Raw genomic sequence first — 24,456 nt, forward strand, 5'->3', positions numbered from 1 at the left:
GTCGAGGAAAGAAGGAAAAAGGAGGCTTTGTGAATGCGCATACCGTCGAGGACAACAGAACCGGTTACGTTTCAAACCCGAAAACAGGATTTCAAGCTAAAAATGAGTCTTCTGCTCCCAAGCCATGCCCTGCGTGCAACAAAACCGATCACAAACTCCGAAGTTGCGAAAGGTTCGCTAGCTACAACGTGGATAAACGAAGACATCTTGTCGACCAATCGAAGCTCTGTCACCGTTGCCTGGGCAGTCACGGTAAGTGGCCATGCCGTAGTAAGCAGTTATGCGAAGTGGACGGCTGCAAGGAACCTCACCACCAGCTACTTCATACAGCGAATCCCAAGCCAGCTAACGTTGTTCTACAAGCAAGTTCATCTGGAGTGATTTCCGCTCACTGCTCTCGCCAAGCCGGGATTCTGTTCAAAGTATTACCCGTCCTTCTTACCAGCAATGGGAAATCCGTGTCGACCTTTGCGTTTTTGGATGATGGATCGAATGTTACTTTGATCGAAGAAGAAATAGCGGAAGATCTGGGATTGAGCGGCTGCATTAGCACGCTGTGTATACAGTGGACTGGAAGCGTTACTAGGAAGGAACCAACGTCACGTCAAGTGAATTTGAACATTGCTGGCGTTAACGGTGGACCAGACTACGCCATCTCGGAGGTACAAACAGTGCCTCGCCTTGACTTACCTCAACAAAGCCTGGATTATCAAGCACTATCCAATAATTTCCCTCATTTACGAGGGCTGCCTGTGACAAGCTACACCAATGCAGTGCCTCGCATTCTCATTGGTCTTGATAATGCATCGTTGAAAGTGGCCTTGGACAAACGTGAGAGACGCAGCGGAGAGCCTATAGCAGCGAAAACGCGACTCGGTTGGACGATTTTCGGAGGTGGACGAGGAACGCAACGTAGCGCCAACGTAATGCTTCATGTCTGCAACTGCACTGAAGATGAAAAACTTCACAGTCTCGTTAAAGACTACTTTTCCGTGGAGTCCATTGGAGTGAACCCTATGCTACCTTTAGAATCACCTGAAGATCAGCGCGCTAGGCAGCTCTTGGCGCAGACTACTCGACGAACTGAGTCCGGGAGGTTTGAATGTGGGCTACTATGGAAAAGCGACGACTTCGAATTCCCTAATAGTTACAAGATGGCTGAGCGTCGTCTAGCTTGTTTGGAGAAGAAACTCCGCAGTAAACCAGAACTCAGAAGAAATGTTCTGGAGCAGATTGAGGAATATCTGGAACGTGGATATGCACACAAAGCAACCGAAGATGAACTTCGAGACTCGGATGCACGCCATGTTTGGTATCTCCCTTTGGGTGTCGTCCAGCATCCGCGTAAACCGGGAAAAGTACGCATTGTATGGGATGCAGCAGCCCGGGTAGGAGAAACATCCCTCAACTCTATGCTACTAGCGGGACCTGATCTTTTAACTCCTCTGCTGAAGGTAATGTGTGGATTTCGGCAACGACAGTATGCTGCAGTAGGAGACGTTCGTCAAATGTTCCATCAGCTGCTGGTCAAACCAAGTGATCGGCAAGCTCAAAGGTTTCTCTTTCGATCTGATCCAACACACCATCCTACAATCTACGTGATGGATGTTGTGATTTTTGGAGCTTCGTGTTCTCCGTGTCTGGCGCAACATGTGAAGAACACAAACGCTAGGGACTATGAGGAGTTGTATCCCGACGCAGCGTCAGCAATCATCAACAATACCTACGTCGACGATTTCTTGGATAGCAGAGACACCGTTGACGAAGCAGTGCGGATAGTAGAAGAAGTGCGCTGGATTTTCGACAAGGCCGGATTCGAGATCCGAAACTGGCAATCTAATTCCGAGGAGCTTCTCAGACGGGTCGGGGTCGACGTCAACGAAACAATCAAGCGCTTTTCGGTGGAGAAGTCAACAGTAGCAGAACGTGTACTTGGTATGACATGGGATCCCAAGAACGACATTTTCGTATTTGTCACACAATTTCGGGAGGATCTTCAAGATCTGCTGTCAGGAGACGTCATTCCCACCAAGAGGCAAGTTCTACGTGTAGTTATGAGCTATTTCGATCCGCTAGGGATCGTTGCCACCTACACCGTGCACGGAAAGATCCTAATCCAGGACGTGTGGCGGTCTGGCGTGAAGTGGGACGATAAAATAGCGGCAGAAGACTACGAAAACTGGCAGCGTTGGGTCAAATTAGCTCCGAACCTTAGGGAAGTTCGGATTCCAAGGTGTTACTTCCCAAACTATAATCCGGGCAGCTACGATTCACTTGAACTTCACGTTTTTGTCGATGCCAGTTTGACGGCGTACTGCGCTGCAGCCTATTTTCGAATCTTCGACAACGACGCACCACGCTGCGCTCTCGTAGCCGCGAAGACGAAGGTGACGCCTTTGAAACCTCAGTCGATCCCGCGCAATGAACTGTGCGCTGGGGTAATCGGAGTAAGACTTTTGAAAAGCATCCAGGAGAATCACTCAATACCAGTCCAAAAACGCTACATATGGACGGACTCGACAACTGTTCTGGCTTGGTTGCGAGCAGATCCTCGTAAATATCGGCAGTTTGTTGCCTTCCGAGTAGCAGAAATCCAATCAGAGACCAACGTGGATGAGTGGCATTACGTGCCATCGAGCCTAAACATCGCCGATAAAGGTACCAAATGGGGAAATGGTCCCTGTTTTGACCCAGAAAATCCATGGTTCACTGGTCCAACATTTCTACATGGTTCAAAGAACGAGTGGCCACGTCAGCCAACTATGTTCTCGGATCCACAGGAAGAATTCAGGGTTGTCCATCATCATGCGGCAGTTTGCGACTCCGTTATCGACTTCGCGAAGTTTTCGCGTTGGGATGATCTAGTGAAGAGTTTGGCCTACGTCTACCATTTTGTTCATCGTTGTAGGACGCCTCAAAGACTGACAAGAAATGACAGAATTGCAGTTTTGGAACAGAAAGACTACTCAGCTGCTGAAGCAAGTGTATGGCGTGTAGTTCAGGGCGAGGTATATTCCGATGAGATATCTACCCTTCGGAAAAACTCTGCGCTACCGAATCATCAAGGAAAGTCGTTGCAACGTAGCAGTCCCATTGCAAAGTTGTCACCGTTTTTGGACGACAAAGGTGTTCTGCGGATGGGTAGCAGGATCAAACAACCTGCTGTTTATTACTCCTACGATTTTCAGAATCCGGTGATCGTTCCAAGAACCAACCACATTACTCGTCTGTTGATCCACAAATATCATCAACGCTACGGCCACGCTAACGTCGATACAGTTGTCAACGAGTTGCGTCAACGGTACTACATCCCCAAGACTCGTTCCGTCGTCAAAACAGTGGTGAAGCAATGTATGTGGTGCACGGTCTACCGAGCAAAGCCAGCCGCTCCGAGTATGGGCATGCTACCACATCCAAGGGTAACACCGTACGTCCGCCCATTTACGTTCACGGGCCTAGATTATTTCGGACCACTGATCATCAAGCGTCGTCGGAGTAATGAAAAACGGTGGGTGGCGCTGTTCACATGTTTAACAGTTCGCGCTGTACATGTAGAAGTAGTGCACACACTGTCGGCGGAGTCCTGTAAGATGGCGATGCGCCGTTTCATTTCGAGAAGAGGCACACCGCAACAGATATACAGCGATAATGGCACTAACTTTCGGGGAGCGGCCCGAGAACTTGCCGATGAAACAAGAATCATCAATCGAGAGTTGGCGACCTCGTTTACCAACGCTGAAATAGAATGGGTATTCAACCCCCCTTCCGCTCCCCACATGGGTGGAGTGTGGGAGCGTAAGGTACGCTCAATCAAGGACGCGCTTAAATCTTTACATCACGATCAACATTTGAATGATGAAGAGCTAACAACTTTCCTAGCTGAAGCTGAGATGATAGTCAACTCCCATCCGCTAACATTTGTACCACTGGAGGATTCTACAGAAGAAGCAGTTACACCAAACAACTTTCTGCTAATGAGTTCAAGTGGTAGCAACAATTCGTCGCGGATACCAGTTAACGAAGAAGTTCCTTTGAGAGTTAACTGGAGGTTGATGCAGCAACTTTTGAACCAGTTTTGGAAGCGGTGGATACAAGGCTACCTCCCAACGATAGCTAGACGGACCAAATGGTTCAGTGACGTTCGCCCGCTGCAGGTGGGCGATCCGGTGGTTATCGTAGACGAAGCGGTCCGTAACGGATGGTTACGTGGCCGTGTAGTAGAAACTTACCCAGCAAAGGATGGACAAGTGAGGAAGGTCGATGTCAAAACTTCATTAGGAGTGTTCCAGAGACCAGCGATCAAAGTGGCCTTGCTGGACGTTCAACAGAGTGGTAAGGCCGGTCAAGACTAAGGCATTACGGGTCGGGGTGTTGCGAATTACGCCTGCTGGGCCCTTTGCCTGGCTCTTCATCGAGTCGGCGCGAAAGAATGTCGACGCGTTGCGTCGTTCGTCACCAATGACACGTCGATGACAGACTCCCAACGAAGACATCGGCCGAGATAATACTGAACACAAGTGACCACGCGACGTCGCAAAGTTCCTAATATTAATGTTATTCATATGATTTATTTCCTCAATCCAATTAATTATCTACATCTGAATTCGTTAGTAATCTATTTCTAATATTCAAGGTTTGTGAAGTGTTGTTTCATGCTCGGTTTCATGCAATTAATTATCTACTAAAATTATGTTCATGCAACTTAAAAACAACAACAACATTAAATCTTATACTTACGTAAAATCATTCCTTAAATTACAGTTGAAATTGATAGTTCTTATCTACTAAAGTGCTCTTAAAATCATAATTATAAACTAATTGATACGGATTTGTAAGTACGGATCAAGCAACATATGGAATCAATCGATTAAGCCATCTTTTTTGTAGCATACGAACTGCATAGCATATGTACTGCCTCATAACCTGATACTGGAAGGCTAATTGGACCAATCGGGTAGTTTAGAAACTAATTTGTAAGTTGGCCTTAGAAATACTGAATTTATAATAATAAACGTATATTTCCAGTCGAGTTTACGGGAACACCGAACTACGAAGGAGTTTTGTAACAGTAGATATTGTTGATTTGACTATATGCATAGTCAAATGCAGGAAGTATAAAATACTATGAACATAGTAAAATTTACTGCAAACGTAAAAAAACTGATATGGTAAAAACGACTGCTTATGCGTTCAAAATAATACCTTCATATTGTCTGCTGAAAATTGTGGGTAGGTTGCGCTTAATTTAACCCCCTGAAATGGTAATTTCAACCGCATCGTTTTTTTGCGTGTGTGTACTATGAACACTGCTGTCGATAGATTTTTATTCGAATCCGAGGAAACGGCTCCCAACAGATAAATTGAGCATTATAACGAACCTTGCGATCAGTTTCTATTCCTACACCCATGTGTTTAGGCTCTTGACACTTACAAATCGTTATTTCAATAGCTTTACAATTGCGATTAGAATAGGGCATGATAACTATCCGTGTGGTCAGGTCCAACTCCTGTACTCACATCTTTACATCCCTATCATCAAACAAACGTAATTTGAACAGCTCATAAACAGTTTCCATACATATAATATAAGAAATCCTATCAAAAACCTGATAAATTGGGGCATTCGGGTAAAACGAGCATAATACCTATCCGAACGGTCAGTTTAAATTCAAGAACTCCCTTGTCTAGACTATTATCGATAAGTAAACGTTATGCCGAGAGCTTATAAACTGTTTCCCTGCATATAATCAGGTAAATTTTATGAAAAAACTAATAAAAATGGGGAATTCGGGTGAAATGGGCATGTTGACGATCCGTGTGGTCAGTTTCAACACCTGCTCTTACATGCTCAGACTGTTATCGCTTAGAAAATATTGTTCCAATAGCTCATAAACAGTTTTCCTGCTAATAATATGAAAAATCCTATCAAAAACCTGATATTGGGGAATTTGGGTAAAACGAGCTTGACACTGAACCGTGCGGCAAGTTTTAATACATGCATTTTCTTCTCTAGGCTTTGACCGCTTAGAAAACATTATGTCAATAGCTAATAAACAGTTTTCCTGCGTATAATGTGATAAATCGCATGGAAAAAGCTGATAAAGTGGGGAATTTGGGTGAAATGAGCATGATAACGATCCGTGCGGTCAACGTAGACTCATGAACTAACCTACTCAGACTGTTATCGCTTAAAAATGTTATTTCAATAGCTCATTAACAGTTTCCCCTCATATAGCATGAGAAATCCTATCGAAAACCTGATAAATAGGGGAATTCGGGTAAAATGAGCTTGGTACCGATCCGTGCGGTCAGTTTAAATTCATGCACTCGCTTTTCTAGGCTATTACCGCTTAGAAAACGTTATGTCAATAGCTTATAAACAGTTTACCTGCGTATAACATGATAAATTATATGAAAAAGCTGATAAAATAGGGAATTTGGGTGAAATGGGCATGATAACTATCCGTGCGGTCAGGTCAAACTCCTGTATCCACATTTTCATATTCCTATCGTTTGAAAATCGTCATTTCAATAGCTCGTACACAGTTTCTCTGCATATAATATGAGAAATCCTATAAAATACCTAATAAAAATGGGGAATTCGGGTAAAATGGGCATGATAACGATTCGTGCGGCCATCAGAACCAGTTTCATTTGATTGCTTAGACAGTTTTACATAAGATACAGGTATTTTCTCAAGAAATACACGTTGCGTTCAGAAGATACAGAATTCTTCGTCGGTTTGTTACCTTTTTTTTTCCCCACTGTGGAATGGTGTGCTAGTGAAAGCATACGTTTTGGCGTTTGTTTCGGAATCGTCTTATCTTTGATTCATACACTGAAAACATCTCTTCGTTTTTTATCCAAAAGCCATTTTGTAAAACAAGATTTCGTACATATAACGCTATTTTCATTCATTGTACGAATAATTTGTACTTGACAGAATTTCGCGATTCAGTAACTTTACGAAATAATCGTAAGATGTACGATATACAATTCGTAGATGTGCGTTATCGTGTTGTTCGTATTACAAATTGTTTAGTATTACGAAACTAATCGTTTAATCTACGAAATCATTCGTTGTTTTCTGCAACGAAAGGTTTCGTAGACACATTTCGTAAAATACATCATGACACGACCGCACCCGAGGGAGGTAAGAAGAAGCGCGTATAAATGTTCGTTCTGAATACGAAACAAACGAATTTCGATTGCGAAATGTTTAGTACATTATAATAATCATTGTTTGTTTTGATTTCAAGCTTGAAATATATTACGAAGCTGGTTGCATACATTTAACAAAACTGTTTCGTTGCAGAAAATAACGAATAATTTCGTAGTTCAAACCAACGATTTCGTAATATAAAACAATATATATTTTCAGTGTAACTGTGGTATGGGTTTCAATGCCCCCCACAGTTATGAATCAACGCTTCTGGGAATACGGTTGACATTTTATTTCCTACGAGCGAAAAAAATATGCTTAAACATATTATAATTTATTGCGATACTGTACAGATTTATGGTTCACATAGGTAAAATGTATTCTGCGTAATTGCAACTCCATTTGATGAGACATTCCCGTTGTGATCCCACTCTGATCCATATCTGTGTGCATCCATAACTGTGGAGTGACTGTAACCCCAAAACAGCAAACCGACTTTCGATTGTATGAAAAATAATATATCCATTCAGAATCAATCTTTCGGCAATTTATCAACTGCTATCATAAGTTAGGATACCAGTTCTTGTTTTAACCCTCTAATACCCAAATTTTTATTTTCGATTTAAGTATTATTTTTCGTTATCTAAAATCGTTCTAAACACGTTTTGGGCATTTATTTATTTTTATTCGCAAATTTTGAAATTTTGGTTTTTGATTTTTATAATTTTTATTTTTAATCATCCCTAGCATTTTGCATTTTTTCTTGAAGCCTTTTCTAGTTGTTGATTTTTGGAAATAATAAAAATTTAAATTGTTACGATATTTTTAAAAATATTAATTTTTAAATTTGTTTTCGGGGCGTATTTTATTTTCCGTGTAACTAACGGAAAAACAGGTTTGAAATGATTTTAATACCACCAGGCTCTTCGTTTGTGATAGGTTAATCGCAGAAAAATATAAAAGGTACGATTTTTTATATTACACGTTAAATGAAGCCCAGGAATTTTTCAAACAATTTCTAAAAATACAAAAAAGTTTCAAAAGTCATGAAAAACTTTTCTTATATGCGTGTTATGAGTCAAACTATAAGCCAAAAATAAAATCATTTTGATTTTCGAGCTACGAAAAAATACACAAAATTCCAAAGTGTACCCCGTCTAAAGGCGGGGTTGGGTATTAGAGGGTTAAAAATATAAATTATAATTCTTGAAACAGCATGCATAAATATTCAAGTTTGCTTCGAAAAAACTATCAAAGTTTTACGGTGCCTTTTCCATGAATTCATTAATATCAAATTTTGATGGCTAGTTCACATTTTAGCTGCCATAAAAATCGGGAAAATATCCGACCAGTCGTAAATTATAAATATATGAATGAGTAACACATACATATTTTCTGGAAAATGCATGAGCTAGTTCTTAAAACATCAACAGTTTTAACCCAGGAGACCAGAATAGATGTAAGTGGAAGACGCTCAACTAATGACTGTTTCATCGGACTTGCTAAGAAAATAAATCTGAATCATGAAATATTTAAGAATATTTTTAGTTAGTCTTTCTTCGGTGAAATTCAACAACCAGAGAGTAGTGTTTGATCATTCGACCTTGACGCTTGCTCCTGCGGGGGCGGGCAAAGAGGGCGGGATCAGACTTGTAGCGTGTCGTTAGCTCAGAGAAATGAAATAGCGCCGAGGATCGTTAGTAGTGTTTGATCTATTGATCGCGTCGCTTGCTCTTGCGTGGGCGAGTGACGAACACTTTAGGCGGTTAGGCGAGATTATATTGTGGATCGCATCACCAAACATTGGTGACTCCCAGATCTCCACCTTATCCCACTATCCCAATATCCTTTCCATGACAACCGTGGAGATGCAGAGGTGATCTCGGTCTCTAGTAACAACGGTAGTCACACTAACATTCCTTCCCTTCCCCGATGACCGTAAGGGCGTGGCCGGTGCCGTTATTGACTTTTAAATTTGAGCTTTCAATTTGTGCACATTGAAGAATGGTAAGCTAATCCCAAGCCCCATTAATTAATTCCCTGTGCAACTTCGATTGTTCTGGTCAATCGCGGAGTAGCAACTACGAATTGTACGGTCATCTATGCCTATGCTTATGCTTATGCTTCGGTGAAATTCAACAACCAGAATATAAATGACATTAAAGAGACAGCATGATAATCGTCTCATATTCTGAACTACATATTGCTATTGCCTGGCAGTGATCATCCAAAAATTTAGGAAATTTATATTCAACATTCATTTTAATCATTGTTATTTTTTTATTTTCCTTCAAAAACTTTTAAGGTTGACAAATCTATGTTTCGGAAGGGGAGGGGGCCTTCTTATTTGCGCCAATGCTCACCAACAGCTGGTGGTATTATGGGGTAGGCATTTATATAAAATTATCCATAACCATTCGACGTGAAGCTTGCCAATAGAACATTTTGTGACTGATGAACGACAGCTTATAGGCAGAATACTAACGACTTCATGCCGCTCTCCGTATCACGATAAGAGTTGATCTGCGACGGAAGCCAATTAACGTTGTTGTTGCCACTTTGAAAGATTACCAGTTGTTACATTCCCGGAATCAATATCAAATACTAATTTTTTTCCGACGAGCTCAAACCCCAAGTTCAGTCAGCCGGGCAGGTAATCTGCAGAAAAACAAATCCATGACAAATCACCGCCAAGTGGCCTCGATTTATTTCCGCACCCATCCAACCATATCCCACTCAGCAGCATCGCAAATCCCCCCAATCGGCCACTTTTCCACCACCTCTCAATTTAATAAATCATTTTTCATCGTTTGCCGTAACGATTCCGTCTGACACCCTCTCGCAAAAATCAAACATCGCGTTCGGAAGCGTGATTGGGAAAATCCCTAAAATGCGAAGAATATTGCCATTGCCCTCATTTCTCTGTCGATGCTTTTTCCGCCGTTTTCTGCACCCCGGCTTTGGAATCATATGCCACGAGCAAAGATGTCTCGTCGTCGTTTCCCTTTAACTGTCACCCTCCACCTTTGCGATGGGTACCGTAATCCGGGGTAACATTGATCATTTTTTTGAGTTTTTCTTGAATTTTTCATTTCACAATACTTATATTACAAGTTTTAGATTTTTAAAACAAGTACTGGCACTAACCGCTCCTGACTATATATGTTTAAATAAATGTTTTAAGTGATTTTTTGATTCAGCTGATATGGGGTAACATTGATCACCCAAGTAAACAACGTTCGGTAATATTGGAAATGTCGTTATTTACTTAAATCATGGCCCCTGAAGCCAAATATGAAAACCAAACTCTTACAAGTCATTTACTTTTTGAGTTATTTCAAAATTAAAAACACCTTGAATCGCGGAATACGCCTAAAAGTAGGCAATTTCCTAAGGAAATTCTGCATTCTTAATTGTAATTAGTTAATGTTGCCTAATTGAATAAACTTATAAAAGATTTGACAACGGAATCGTTTTTGGCGATGCCATATTTAGTAACAATCACATTTTCTTGATCACATCGTCCGCAGAACTCATGTGCGACATAAATTTTCGGTAGTGTCAGTAGTCAGTAGTCAGTCAATGATAGAAAACATTGTTTCAAAAAGTTGACGAATTTACGCATAAAGTAAACGCAATTTTGGCAAAAACCTCTATTTTCATTAGCTTATGAATATAAGAAAGAGAGGCACCATTCATGATTCGAACATGTTTCATCGATAAATCTTTATTTGAACTTTTAACAAGATGAGTCATAATGATCAATGTTACCCCGCTGATCTATGTTACCCCAGTTTACGGTATTTGGAGGGCATAGACAGATAGACTTCACAATAGCGAGTTTTCCATCGATTAAAGTGTAGTCACTACACCTTCAATCATTGCAAATTCTTTAATGTAATTATTACATTACAGAGAACAGACATTCAAATCAATTTTATGGCGCTAATAATTTTAAAGTATTTTATTATGAATCCTTACATGCATGTAAGTTCTAGAATTTTGTTCTAGTATGGATACACAGAGAAACATCTAGTGGCCGAAATAAAATAATGTCCGAAAAGGCCTGCCGATGACGCTAGTGAAAAATGTCGAACACAAAGTAAAACGATGCACGCTATGTCTAAACCAGCAGATTATAAAGATAAATGTTCCTCAGATTTTTTTCCCGCTAGATATCAGTTTTTGGTCTATAACTTCATAATCGGAAGGTTTCAAAATATTCTTCCGGTGATTTTTTTCCCATACATTTTGTAGGCTATAGGCTGTAGCCTAAAGGCTGAAATGTGAAGAAAAATGTGATTTGCATAGGCTGTATATAAAAAAATAGCTAAAAAGTGGAAAAATAAAAATTTCAACGATGGAATATTTTAAAATTTACCGATTATGAAAATTACTGAACTCTAGCGGAAAAAATCCAATGTATATTTGTTTTCCATAATCTGTTAGCTTAGACATAGCATGCCTCCAGTTGTAAAATATGAAACCTAAGAAATATGAAATGATCGTTGAAAGCGTGACCGATTACATAACTCACAACCAGAGGCACACGCATCTGCAATTGACTAATTATCGTTTTTTGTGCAACATGGCGATGGAAATTGGAAAGTGTTTAGTCTGTTTATCCATGGGGAGGGTGTCACACCTTTGGGGTCGCACAATCATCATCAAAATCATACGACCAGATTGATGCCATCTCGCGCCGGCACCATGGCCAATGTCGTCATGGAAATCGGAATTGGCGACCACTAAACGATTTATCAACGGAATATTGAATCGTTTTTTACGGTCCGGGCGCCGTATCCTCCAGTAGATACCACCGAGAACCGGCTTTTGGAGGGCGAAAAACAGCGCAAATCGTAAAACGGAAGGTAGGAAGGGATTAGGGCGCTTTCTTTTGGACCAAATATTCGAGGCAATTTGGAAGGGAGCGCACCAGCAAAAATCATGAACTTTTAAAAGACTGTGCTCAATTTCAGCGGAACGGTTGGGTGGAGGTTTTATGTAGCACCGTCATAAATTAATTTTATTACACCTTTACGTAGAGAATATGCTGAGCGTCGGCTTCGGTTTGGTCTCTTGGGGGAGAACTGGAATATGGTAGCGTCGGTCAAGCCATAAGTGGTTTACGGGATTTCCATTTTGGGGGTTTCGCAAGGTTCGCGGTATGGGATTTTGGTAAAGTGTAAAGATAAACGGTGGGTCATTATATTTAAACTTTCAATTCAACCTATTTAAGTTAAGTGATTTGTTTTAATTGATATTTGTACAAATTTAATCCATCTTTATAAGTTTCAGTGAAATATACTCCTGATAGCTCGGAAGTTATTAAAAAAACGAAACATTCTCAGAAAAACTGTTCGTGCTTCAAACTTCAGCAAAAATTTATCTTTGTGTGCTTTGTTTTTTAATTAATAGTCAAAAAATTCAATACTTACTGTGTCTTCCAATGCAGTTAATTGTGCTTATTATGCGTGGCGTGTGAGTCGAGACGAGTCGCTCTCACCGCGAGTGATGTGAGACGACTAATGTTAATCAAATGGGAGCAAGTCGACAATCGTCACCTCATTCGACTCGCCTAACCTCACACGCCGCGCAGAATAAGCACCAATGTACATGACCCAGACGAAATTTGTGAAAACAAATATCTCTTTTCAAAATGAATCTGCAAACTATTGAGTGTGGTGATATAAATAATGTTTTATCATGTTTCACTATTATCTTCACCCGCGTTTTCTGTCCCATTTTTTGAAATCCTTGACTATCGCTAGTAGGGAGCCGGATCCTATTCTTGGCACTTTTGATTCACTTCGACAGAAGGTTTTTTTTAAAGCTACAGAGTTCATATTTGGCCTCAATATGCGTCGTACTAAAGCGCTTCTTATTGAAAAGTTTGAGACAATTGGTCCGAGAAAAACCCCCCATGCCAAAGTAAATCATGGAAAGGCACAAGTAGCTCTGCACCCTAATGCTAGTAAACTCGTCAGCTAGTGGTTGCGACCTTCATTAATGGCATTCAAATATTAAATTCTATATTGAAGGCATTAAATGACATGTACCGTGCTACTTCGATTTGCCGGACAATCGCTTTTCAACGGTGTTTTTGGACTAAAGTCCTATTTTTTAACTTAGGGTCTATGGTTTTGACGTCTTCTTCATTCTTAATTCATAAAATTTGACGAATTAAGTGAATTAAGGCCGGTGTCCGGGATTTGAAGCGTTCGGGCAATTCTTATAAAAACGGTAAATGAATGTTCTTTCCTAAAAACTTTTTGTTTTAACTACAGTCATCTCTCCCTTACTCGATATTGAAGGAACCATCGAGTTACAGAACACTAATCCAATGCAACTGCGATCCAAGGGACCATCGAGTTAGCCATGAAAACCAACTTTTACTATGGTTCTCTAAATCAATATCGAGATACGGAATATCGAGTAAGGGAGAGTTAACTGTAGTTCGTTTATTTGCGGCTCAATCGCGTTTGACGTTTTACGGAGCCGAAATTCATGTTTGTATTATTTACAATGTATTGAATTTTTCAATACCATAACTAGTACGGGATGGAGCTAGGGTACTCGTTTTCGTGTCGGTAGTCGTCTGCCGGATGGCCAGGATCCTCAATCCAATACAAAGGGGACAACACATAAAAAGAAGGAGAAGATAACACAAGAGAATCACAAGGTAATTTTGTATGATCTTTCGACCAGTGCACACATCTGCTCTCTAAAATTTAATTAAAAAAAAAATTTGAAAGTCCGTACGTGGACGCTAAGAGGTTCCCCAACAACCCTAAAGGTATTATGTGTAAATGACCCCCTTGCGCCAAATCGAGCTCGCTGCTCTAGTGTACGCAACATGAGTACGAAAAGCCACTAGTAACTAATTGATAATCAGCATAGAATTTAAAGTAAAATAATATTTTATACTGTGGATATCATCGTAACACTGCACGTTGACATAAAATTCGGAACTACTAAGTGATCATTCAAATATTACGTAACACAACAGGGGGAGGGCACTCTCTTCCGTAGTGTTACGGTCCATACAATAAACAAATTTTTAATACAAAGGTCGATTCCCGGTCGGTCGAGGACCTTATCGTAATGGAAATTTCCTTGATTTCCCTGGCAATAAAGTATCATTACACTTGTCACAAGATATACAAATGCGAAACTTTGGCAACTTTGGCAAAGAAAACTCTCAGTTAATAACTGTGGAAGTGCTCAATGATGACTGAGCTGAGAAGAGGGTCTCAGTGAGGACCTAATGCTGATAACAATAAGCAGAAGAATTTAGGCAGTTTCAGTAATCAAAGCAATTTAATCAACAGCCATCAATACACTTATCCAAATTCAGTGACTTAATAAACAAGTTTCAATATACAACTCAGTGCGAAAAATCATTAATAATATCACAAAGTTTATCTTCCATTGAGCTTCAAAGTGATTTATAGTTCAAATCTTTCGATATAACCAGCGATTATCTTATATATTGAGAATCTGCTTTAAAAAGTTACCTCTACAACACATGTACTTACGCCAGTGTCACCAAGCCGAAAGGCCGGTTAATCCCTTGGCAAAGGCCCGTCTAGTCGAATAATTTATTCCGCGTCGCAAAATCTCGGTCCCTTATCGCTTGCGTTGCCTATTAATGCAGCATCCGCATACTTGGACAACAACAAACTTATCTTCACCTGATGGCGAGGTAAAGTTGCTAATGCACTCGACCGTACCCGAACTATGCAATGATAGCCGGTCGGTAGTACATTTGCTCGAAATCGCATAATAAAGGCAACTAATCCACCGACTTAGACTTCTAAGACCCAGGCTTTCAACTTAAACTGAGAGTGTCGTGCAGTGTTTTTCAGGCCGTGCTTCCCGGAGCACTTGGTGCTCCGCGTCAGATCTCAATTTTTTTTGTCGTTGCTAATAAATAACTTAACAAATTGAGAATTTTGCCAAAAATTTGGGGAAAATAAGAGTAGTATCAATTATAACATCCCAAGTAACAATTCTAGTTCTACGAATTACTTCCAGGGTGCTATAAATAAACGCACATAAAACCACGGTCAAGGTACTTTTACCTTCATCGCATCCCCCAAAACCTCTTGTAGACTAGAACGTGACTAGTTGGCCCACTCTAAAAGAGGCTATGAAGTGTATATTATATTTATATCACACAAATAAAGCAAAATAGCATTAATGGTAGCTATTTTGAGGCCACCTGTTCTAGACGAATGTAATAATAGGCCTACCCTCCCCCAGGGTACGCCAACGGATCCACGCACTGAACATCTAGGACTGCCAACTTTGCTACAGGACGCTCGTACACTCCGGAGGATGTCTGCACGGTTGCTGATCGCACTTGACCGTCACGACCGACTTTTATAGCGATGATCTTTCCCTATGGCCAGCAGTTCCGGGGTTGTTTTTGGTCGACGATCACGACGACATGTCCAGTTGTGATAGCTTTGGTTGACCGGAACCACTTAGTCCGTCGAATAATCTCCGGTAAATAATCAGTCACCCAGCGTTTTCAATATGCATTTGCCAGGATCTGCGAGGTGCACAAGTTCTGCTTGAGTGTTTGTACGCTGTCATCGAAGTTGACAAGAGGTTTTGAACCATTGTAGGAGCCAACCAGAAAATAGTTTGGTGTTAGGGGCGGACCAAAGTCTTCATCAACTGGTACGTGCGTCAAATGTGTAGAATTCACAACGTTTCCGATCTCTATCAGCAGATTCCTCAATACTTCGTCAGAAAGGACCGTGGTGGAGCAGACGGCTAGTAGATTTCTTTTGACAGATCATATTTTTTTTTTAAATTTATTTATTAGTATCACTCCAAACATTACATTCATTTCTTATATCTAGGTTTTCTGTGTTATTAGACAACACTATCATCCTAATTTGGTAAAACAAATTTAAGATTTTATTAACATTTTGTTAACAACATATTACATTTCATTTGCCGTAGCAGTTCAGATTTTTTACAGGTGAGTTGATTTCACCTGCTTATAAGAGAAAAAAAAAAACGCTTTGAATATACTTAACCTAAACATATAACGCAATAATCGTGGCAATAGAAGATTGTAACGATTTTTGCCTGAAATTAATAATTATTTTATTTGACATTTGTTCCAATGTTTCAACATTGGATATTCTATGTAACTCATTGGTACTATACCAGGGAGGAAGCTTCAGAATCATTTTCAAAATTTTATTTTGAATTCTCTGCAGAGCTTTTTTCCTGGTATTACAACAGATAGTCCATATTGGTACAGCATACAACATGGATGGCCTGAAAATTTGTTTGAATATCAAAAGCTTGTTCTTAAGACAAAGTTTTGATTTTCTATTAATAAGGGGATAGAGACATTTTACATATTTATTACATTTGGCTTGAATGCCCTCAATGTGATTTTTGAAAGTTAAATTCTTATCTAGCATGAGCCCTAGATACTTAACTTCATCTGACCAATTTATTGGAACCCCTCTCATCGTGACAACATGTCTACTTGAAGGTTTCAAATAAAGAGCTTTTGGTTTATGTGGGAATATAATTAGTTGAGTTTTGGAAGCATTAGGAGAAATCTTCCATTTTTGCAAGTATGAAGAAAAAATATCCAAACTTTTTTGCAATCGACTACAGATGACATGCATGCTTCGTCCTCTGGTGGAGAGACGTGTGTCATCCGCAAACAAAGATTTTTGACATCCCTGAGGTAACTCAGGTAAGTCAGATGTGAAAATATTGTATAATAATGGTCCCAAAATGCTGCCTTGAGGAACACCAGCTCTTACAGGAAGTCTTTCAGATCTGGAGTTCTGATAATTAACCTGAATTGTACGATTTTACAGATAACTTTGAATTATTCTAACAATGTATGTTGGAAAATTTAAGTTTTTCAATTTTACGATCAAACCTTCATGCCAAACACTGTCGAATGCTTTTTCTATGTCTAGAAGTGCAAGACCTTCAGATTTGTTGGAACGGATCAAATTTGTTACACGTAAGAGTTGATGAGTGGTCGAATGTCCATGACGGAATCCGAACTGTTCATTTGGCAAAAATTGATTTTTCGTTGATGTGGGCCATCATTCTGTTCAAAATAACCTTTTCAAAAAGTTTACTGATGGTGAAAAGCAAACTGATTGGACGATAGCTAGCTTGATTTTCAATTGGACTAGTAAGTCCTAAATTAAAATTGTGCGCACTTTCAAACTGCAAAGCAAGTTTTTGAGCTTTTTCGCAATTAGTTAGTAATAATTTGTTTTCCTCTTTCAATGCCGCTATTGGCTTCTGAGGTTTTTTTCAAGATTTTATATAATTTCCAAAAGGGCTTAGAGCCAGGGTCCAATTGAGAAATTTTATTTTCAAAATTTTTGTTTCTTAATTGAGCAAAAGGTTTCTTGATTTCTTTCTGCAAATCCTGCCATATAATTTTCATAGCAGGATCGCGAGTGCGTTGAAATTGCCTTCTCCTCACGTTTTTAAGACGGATCAAGAGTTTAAGATCATCGTCTATAATCACGGATTCAAATTTTAGGAATTGCAATGCTTCTGGCTTCAACAATGGAATTTGTTAAAGTTTCAAGAGCATTGTCAATATCAAGTTTAGTTTCTAAAGAAATGTTAACATCAAGATTAGAGTCAACATACGTTTCATATATATTCCAGTCGGCTCGTAAATAATTGAAAGTGGAGCTGATAGGATTGAGAATCGCTTCATGGGATATTTGAAATGTAACAGGCACATGATCAGAATCAAAATCAGCATGAGTAACTAATTGGCTACAAAGATGACTAGAGTCGGTTAAGACCAAGTCAATCGACTCACTGGTGGTGACCAATCGATAAGGTTTTCAGCTCAAACGGGTGTTCGGTTCTCCAGATCCGTGCTCTTGAAAATTTGAGGTTTGGCTTCCATTCATCTTCACCTTAAATTCCTCTGAATTCATGCGCCTCTAGTTCCATTAAATATGCGACATCATCGTAGGACACTGTTAACATATTTCATTAGGGAGTTTCTCTCATTTTCCATTAGGGTGCATCACTGTTCGTAAAGTTTGAAACCATGATTTCTCGAAAAAATCTTGTCCACTTTCCTTAATTATGGTGTCATTGTAAAAATTTCAAATTCTGAAGGAAATTCCAGAGAAAATTCGGAAGGAAATTCCAGAGAAAATCCCGAAAGAAATTCCAGAGGAAATTCCAAAGGAAATTCCAGAGATAATTTCGAAGAAAATTCTAGGGGAAATACAGAAAGAAATTCCAAAGGAAATTCCGAATGAAATTCCAGAGCAAATTCCGAAGGAAATTCCAGAGGATATTCCGAAGGAAATTCCAGAGGATATTCCGAAGGAAATTCCAGAGAAAATTCCGAAGGAAATACCGAAGGAAATTTCAGAGAAAATTCCGAAGGAAATTCCAGAGTAAACGAAAATTGTAGAGATACTTCCGAAGAAAATTCCGAAACAATTTCAAAGCTTAAAAAGAAATTCCAAATGAAATTCCGAATCAAATTTAGCATGAAGCTCCAAAAGGAATTCCGAAGGAAACTCCAGAAGAAATTCCGAAGCAAATTGCAAAGTAAATTTCGACGAAAATAACGTAGAAAATTCCAAATCAAATCCCGAAGGTAGCTCCAAAAGAAATTCCAAACGAAATTCCAAAGCAAATCCCGAAAAAAATTCCAAAGCAAATTCAAAAAGAAATTTCATAAAAATAAACCGAATGGATTTTTGAAGGATGTTCCGAAGCAAATTCCAAAGAAAACTCGGACGAAAATTGCGCAGAAAATTCCAAATGAAATTCCGAAGCCAGCTCTAAAAGGAATTGCAAAGGAAATTCCATAAGAAATTTCAAAGAAACTTCCGAAGCGAATTTCAAAGGAAATTCCGAAAGCAATTCCAGAAGAAATTCCGAAAGAAATTCCAAAGGAAACGCCGAAGAAAATTTTGAAGAACTGAAGAAGGAAATTTCGAAATTAATTCCAAAGAAATCCAAAATAACTTCCTGAAGCAACTTACTGAAAGAAATTCATGAAAAAATTCCGAAGGAAATTCTGAAGTAAACGAGATATGAAGAATACAGAGGAATTTCAAAGAATACTCCTAAGAAAATTCCGAAAAAACAATTCGAAGAACATTCCAAAGTAAATTCCGAGAAAATTCAACCGAAATTCTGATGAAATTTACGTAGAACAGTCCAAAGGAAAATTCCGTAAAAAATTCCAATCAAAACTTCTAAATAAAATTCCGAAGTCTCCATAAGAAATTCCAAAGGTTATACCAAAGGAAATCCCGAGCAAACTCTATAACAAATTTGGAAGTAAACTTCAAACGAAATTTCGAAAGAAATTTCAAAGAGAATTTTGAAGGAAATAATGAAGGAATTCCAAAGGAAATTCTGAAGAAAATTTGTTAAGTAGCCTCAAAGAAAACTGCAAAGGAATTTTAAAGGATACTCCTAAGGAAATTTCGACGGAAATTCCAAAGTTAATTCCGAAGGAAACTAAAAAAAATCCAACGGAATTTCCGAAGCAAATTTCAGAGGAAATTCTAACGAAAATTGCGTAGAAAATTCCAAAGGAAATTGCAAAAAAGATCCGAAGGAAATTCCGAAGAAAATTCCGTGGAAAATTCCAAAGGAAATTCCAAAAACTCCATAGGAAATTCCATAAAAAAATTCAAAGCAAATTCCAAATGAATTTCAAAAAGGAATTTCCAAGGAAATTTCGAAGAAAAAATGACAGCTCCAAAAGAAATTCCAAAGGAAACTTCGATGAAAACTTTCAAAATATAAGGAAAATCCCGAAAAAAAATTAAAAAAAAACTGAATAAAATTCTAAAAGAAATTCTGAAGCACATTCCAAAGGACATTCCGACGACAATTCTGAAAAATATCCATAGCATATTCAAAAGGGAATTTCTTAGGAAATTACAAAGGAAATTCCAAAGAAAATTCCAAAGCAAATCCCGAAGCAAATTGCAATGAAAAAAGGAAGTTAAAAGGAAATTTCGTAGGAAATTTCTAAGGAATTTTCTATGGAATATCCAAAGCAAAATTGTAAGGAAATTCTCAAGAAAACTCTGTAGAAATTCCAAAGAAAATTGTAAAGGAAATTTTTAAGAATATTCCGCACTAAATTTCAAAGGTCCAAAAGAAATCCCAAATGAAATTCCGAAGAAAGATTCAAGGAAAATTTCGAAGGAAATTCCAAAGTAAATTCCAATGCTTCGAAAGAAATTCCAAATAATGTTTCGAATACAATTCTGAAGGAAGCTCCAAAGATAATAACACAGGAAATTCCGAAACAAACTCTAGAAGAAATTCGGAAGGAAACTCCAAAGAAAACTCCAAAGCAAATTAACTCAAAAAGAAACTCCGAAGTAAAATTCGAAGAAAATTCCAATGAAAAGTTCAGAATGAAATTCCGAAGGACACTTCATAGGAAATTTCGAAGGAAATACCACCGCAATTTCAAAAGGGCACTTCTAAAGATACCGAAGAAAATTCCACAGGATATTCCGAAGCAAATTCAAGATAAATTTCCAATGTTGATGAAAATTCCGTAGAAAATTTCAAAGGAAATTTCGTAGAATAGTCCAATAAAAAACTTTAAAAGGAATTTCGAAGGAAATTCCGATTAAAATTCCAAAGGAAACTCCAAAGAAAATTTCGTTGAAAACTCCAACGAAAAAATCCATATGAAATTCCGACGAAATTTCTATAAGGACTTTGTTACATCTTTGAAGAATAAACGAGAACTGATTGTTAAAACTGGAATTGCCTACGTTGTCACAACCGAATCGCGTGTACTATAGCAAGCAGAAGGCAATGTACTTTTGTTTCGGGAATGAAGGAGCCCAAGGCTGAGAATCTCTTTTGAAAATATAAACTAAACACTTTTGTTGCCCTTCATCGTAGCCCATCAAGCTATTGTCACAATTTGAATACGTCAAAAATTATTTTATTCCTTTTTTATCTGTATTTTGATTATGGCAATTAGAGTTGTGCTTCACTGAATTCACTGATTATTGTTATTGGAACGTTTCATTTTAACTATTCAAAAGAAAACCCTAATGAAAATATCTTAACGAAGAGTTGCATGCCAATGAAGAATCGTGATTCAAAACTATACAAACAAAGTTGATTTGTTAGATCTGTTGAGAATATTTTTTTTTTAATTTACAGATTAAATGATCACCCTTATGCAAAACTCAGGACAATAGCCCCAATGAAATATCACTTATTATATGTTACCAGTGGCCTACGATGACATATGAGATGTTTAATTAGTCTTGTATTTATTATTCCATTCAAATTCTCAATTTTTTTTAAAGGAATGGAATATAAGTGAGCCTTCCCAATGAAATATCACGAATCTAGTGAAGGAAATGCCCTACGATGATGAAAGAGGTGATAAAATACTATTATTTTTAATATCCCATTCAAATTATGATTTTTCGACAGACAGGCCCACCGTCATGGAAAATAAGTGAACCACCCTAATAAAATACCACATATTAAATGTAGAAAATGGCTTACGATAATGTGAGAGATGTTCCAATACTATTGTCTTCAATATTCAATTAAAATTCTATTTTTTATTTTTTTATTTTTTAACAAAAAAGACCACCCTATTGGAAAGTAAATGAACCACCTTAATGAAATATCACATATAATATGCTTTCAGTGGCCAATAATGATATAGGATATATTGCCTTGAATTTCTCAGCAATTGAATTCAAATCGTTCATTTCAAATTCAATTCACTCCCCCAACTCAAAAATTTACTAAGTCCCAAAAGGTCGATTTTTTCAAAAAATTTTTTTTCCAAATAACACCAGATCTCGACGTTTCATGCATTTCTAAGACATCTGGCATCAAAAAAGAAATTTCAATTTCATGGAGATTTTTCATGGGTCAAAAAAGCCAAACTTTGACCGCTTTGGGGGTCCACTTAATGAAGTCCGATTGAGCTCAAATTTTGCATGGGGACTTTTTTAGAGGAGACAAAACTTTTGAGCACTACCATTTTTTGAAATTCGATGGCAAAATTTTTCCCATACATTCCATTGGCACCCTAGTATTCATAGTACGAACAGGGGAGGAGTTCAAATTACCTGCTACGATATCAGCAAAGGATTTCCCGTGGGTAGATACATTCGAAATTGAAAGATTCGAACGGCTACCCGACGGATTAAAATTTGTTTGTGAATGAGCATGATTATGATCTTCCTGGTGGGTATGATTCCTAATCAAGCGATCGTTAACTGAAAAATGAGCATTGTTCGATACTCTACCAGGCAAATTCCGGAAACGACCGTTATCGTAACGGATATTATCCTTCATCTGCCTGGCACGAGCCTCAACGACTCTCTTGCGTGAAGGGCATTCCCAAAAGTTAGCTTTATGAGGGCCCTTGCAATTGGCGCATTCAAACTTTCTGGTATCTTCTTTCACAGGACAGACGTCCTTAGCGTGAGAAGAACCTCCGCAAATCATGCATTTAGCATCCATGCGACAATTTTTTGTACCATGACTCCACTTTTGACACCGACGGCACTGAGTGGGGTTCTGGTAATTTCCTCCAGGTTTCTGGAAATGTTCCCATGTCACACGGACATCGAACATAAGTTTTGCTTTTTCAGAAGCTTTAATATTATTTAGTTCTTTTTTGTTAAAGTGAACTGAATAATATTCTTGAGAAAGCCCTTTTCGAACAACGCCAGATTGGGTTCTCTTTTTCATAAATGGACTGGGGAAAATCCAAGTAAATCATTTATTCCATTTTTGATCTCTTCCGGTGACTTATAATCACTTGAGAGACCTTTCAAGACAACTTTGAACAAACGTTCAGTTTTGTCGTCATAAGTAAAAAAATTGTGCTTCTTCTCTTCAAGATGTCTGAGAAGAAGTTCACGATCTTTAAGAGTTTCCGGCAAAACGCGACAGTCTCCTTTCTTTGCGATTTGGAAGGAAACCTTGATTCCCCTAATGGAGTTCAAGATCTCCTGCCTAAATCCCCCAAATTCGGAACAACTGACCACGATAGGCGGCACTCTTTGCTTCCTCACTTGAATCAAAGAGCCTGGGCTAGAGGATGCCTCGATTTGGTGTTCGGAAAATTTGTCTAGAGCATCGAACTGATTGCTCATTTCGATACAATTATTCATTTCACCCTTGGAAGAAACTTCGCATTCCGGGGAAGCGTCCTTTCTTCCATTCTTGCCACGTGTAATGACAGTTTTAAAACCCACTTTTTTGGAAGGAAGTAGTGAATTCAGAGATTTACCCTTCCTTTTGTTAGTTGTTGATACCATGTTTAGTTAATAAACGAGAAAGACGTGACCTTCGAGAGGTTTTTCCCTAGACGGTGTCCAAGAAGGATTACCACCGCTAACTTTCGCCAACGGGTCCAACGAAAAATCGAAGGCACGGATCCAAACAAGGATCGTAAAGTACTGTTTTAGTAGCACTGAAAAGTACTGTTTATGTAGCACTGAAAAGTACTGTTTTATTGCTTTAGGTAGTTTTTAAAAAAAACTTCAAAGAGCAGAGAGAATTCGTGTACGCACAGCACGAAGGTACGATGCGCACTGCTCATTGCTTTCCTATTTTACTATTGTTTTCTGTTACTTAGCTGACTCACCCCGTGACAGGTTGAATATCTGTCACTCCTCCGACGGCCGTACTGTCACATGGTTTGCAGTGTTGCTAGCCCTGTAGACAGTATGTAAATAGATGCGCGCGTCGTCCTTCTGTTATAGGCCAACAAATATTCTATTGCTACGAATAATAATCTATGTATCAATTTATAAAAAAGTTATTAACGAATATTTTTATATACAATTTTTGTTAGAAATATAGAATAATTTTACACTTGTCACTTCAATTTTCAAAAGTGCCCCGTGAGCCAAAAAGTCTGAAACCCTCTGCTTTAGAAGAAAGGGGATGGTCCAAATCGCTGCTAGTGTGTTGTCCAGAACATATGCCCGTGGCCTTCATCGTCCGTATCTAATGGAGTTGATTGCATTGTCAGCGGGAGTAACACTTATGCTGCTCAACATTGGATTATACAATGCAATTAACTACACCTAACTAAATTTATTCGGTACTGTGGCAACAGTGCAACTTAGTGTCAGCTTTTCACACATCTAAGCTCTTTCAACGATATCGGCTCTGTGGCGCTTTGCTTTGAGGCGACAAAAGGCGGTTGTCATCTGTTGCGGTCCTCAGGGGAATAGAGGCTACCGTTGAATTCCGATCAGGTGCTAATCCTCACC

The sequence above is a fragment of the Aedes aegypti genome, chromosome 1 (assembly GCF_002204515.2).
Source record: "Aedes aegypti strain LVP_AGWG chromosome 1, AaegL5.0 Primary Assembly, whole genome shotgun sequence".
Classification (NCBI taxonomy): Eukaryota; Metazoa; Arthropoda; class Insecta; order Diptera; family Culicidae; genus Aedes; species Aedes aegypti.